The following is a 2861-nucleotide window of genomic DNA, read 5'->3' on the forward strand; positions in this document are numbered from 1 at the left end:
CCAAAAAGGTTCCATAGATTTTTCTGGAAAATTCTGGTTGGTTCTATAGATGACTCATCGACATATAGTATGGACTACGCGATCCCTATATGAAAGCCTTCAAAAAGTGTCCGGTAGAGTTGACCTCTACCTCGTTCTTTCTTTGTCTTCGAAAAGGACAGCTTGATCTCTACCAGTCGCTATTTCTTTTCTTCCACCGGTGTGAGTCGTCGGTCATATTTTTCTATACCTGTGCGGAGTCCATACTATATGTCGATGAGATGACTCGTCCTAAGGGTACCTATACATTCCTCAGGTAGTTACATAGACGATGATCACAACATTTTATGTTTATTAACTTTTTACAAATTATATAAACTTTTAGACGAAAACTAAGACATTTTAAAGTTTCTTTAAAGTTTTTATTTTTATTGCTTTGAACATTATTTGCCTAAATTGTTTTAGAAACGCAGCAGAAATATGAGAATTTGTCTAATTAAAACAGAAAAAACATAAATTAATTACTTGCCAATTAACATTGACATTATAAACTTACCAAATTATAAAGTTTTTAGTCATTTAATTTATAATTAAAATATCGTGAGTAATGCGCTGCAATCACAAGACTCTTTTTTAAATGCGAAACTGAAAATTATAAGTTATTTAATGGCAAAATTTAGTGATGTAAGATTTATTTAAATTATAGTATAGTATTATGGAATTAATAATCGTTAAATTTTGCCATTGAATATATAAATTATTTAATGGCAAAATTTAGAGATTATTAATTCCATAATATTATTTAAATAAATCTTATATCGCGCTTTAATGTATAATTTACCTGAACATAATCTAATCTAAAACAATCACATTTCAAATAAGTGCGTACAGAATAAGAGTGTAAAAAAAACAAAAAATAATCGATGTAAAATTATTTTATATAGTGTTAAAAGTTTCTTGAATGTAAAAGTTCAATGCTAGCCTTGACATATGATTTTGCGTCGAATAAATAGTTTGATAAAAAGTACAATACACTCAGTCGAGAAACATGAGAACAATTAATAGCTTGGCTAGTTTACTTAATTAATTAATTAACTATTCGCCATATTATAAAGTGGAATGTCCTTAGTTTTCGTCTAAAAGTTTGTAATTTGTAAAAAATTATATGGTCTATTTCGCAAATCGATTTTTTACTTGACATTATTTTATTCAACGCAAATGTTAGATAGATATTTTAAAGTTGTTACGTACGGAAATTTTATACTAAAATTTTGGACGACACGTTGAAAATCTTGAACGCTTTAGACGATGCGCGTTAGCTCGGAATTCCGAGCGAACGCTCAGGTCAATGTAAATGTTTAATTTATCAAAACTACGCTTCTAGAAGCTTCTAGAAGCTTTTAAAAAACCTCCCCTTTTGAGACGCGTAGAAAGTGGTGAAAATCTCGCGCGGGGGGTTCTGGCCTCTCCTTTATAGGGTCCAAAAAGTTTATATAGATTTTTCTGGAAAATTCTGGTTAGTTCTATAGATGACTCATCGACATACTAGATGTCGATAATTCTAGCTATAGATACTCGCGGTACTCACAGCATTTAAAAATATTATATTTTTACAATTGCCTGCGTGATACATCTTCAGCCGAACAAGTTGTACAGAAAAAAAAAAAACACATTTTAACAGATAATGAAGATACAATTAGTGTTTAAATAAGCTTTAAATAAAAAAAAGCGCAACATGTACGATCACCGAATCAAGAGATACATTGTAATGTCTCGCGCCAAGTACATTGTTGAAAAATTTGTGTTAAATATAACATGAATCACATCTCAAACAGTCCACTCAAATTTTTGTGTTAATTTAACATAATATGGATGTGTTAAATGGTAACACCGATACTATGTTAAAATATTTCAACAGAAAGGAAATGTAAATGTGTACAATTAACATAACTTTTATGTTGAAGTTAAAATTGTAAGATAAAATCAACACTCTTCTTCTGTAAATTTTTATTCCCATTTCTGTTATACAGTAAAATCAACACTCTTTTTCTGCAAATTTTAACACATTTAATAAATACGTTCAAATTGTGTTACTTTAACATATTTTTTAAATTATTTTAATAATTTTAAATTTTAAATTTGTAAAGTTTAATTAACATAGCAGGCATGTGTTAAATCTACACATGTATGTGTTGATTATTTTACACAAAAATTTTAATAAGGACCCTTTTTAACCCTTAAACACATACTGTCCAGTCAGTACCATCAATATATAACGTGGGTATGCCATACCCGACTCGCGTATTTCAACTGTAACTTTGCGTCCTGTGCATCAATTTTAACTTCTTTTTTTTTTAAATTGTGTGCCAGACTGTAAGGAAGAAGACCATGTAAATTATATTGTGATTTAACGTTTATCTTCAAAGATATTTGCCAATAAGTCGAATGAAGTAGTAAGCAAATTGTGCAAAAATCACTTTTTCTTTAAAAATTCATAACTTAAAAAAAAAAACCGATAAAGACATTTCATAAACGGATCTTATTGTTAGTAAAAGTACAGAAATGATAGTATATGAAAAAAATACGTCATAATTATTTGTTCCAAAAAGTATAATTATTTGACACATGGTGAACTTGGACAATTTTTAACTTTTTTGAAGCATTTCAATCACGTGAAAAAAATTCCTGTAATTCTGGAACTAATTTATAAAAACTTTTAAGACTTTATGTCTAGTTTTTGCGATTGATAAACATAATTTAAAAGTTAAATTTGGCTTTAAAAACTTTACAACAACAAAATGGCAGACATGAGAACCATACATATATTTAATTATTTTACAGAAATAGGTTAAAAATAATTTAAAATTACCTACAATATAATT

The sequence above is a fragment of the Temnothorax longispinosus genome, chromosome 3 (genome assembly GCF_030848805.1).
Source record: "Temnothorax longispinosus isolate EJ_2023e chromosome 3, Tlon_JGU_v1, whole genome shotgun sequence".
Classification (NCBI taxonomy): domain Eukaryota; kingdom Metazoa; phylum Arthropoda; class Insecta; order Hymenoptera; family Formicidae; genus Temnothorax; species Temnothorax longispinosus.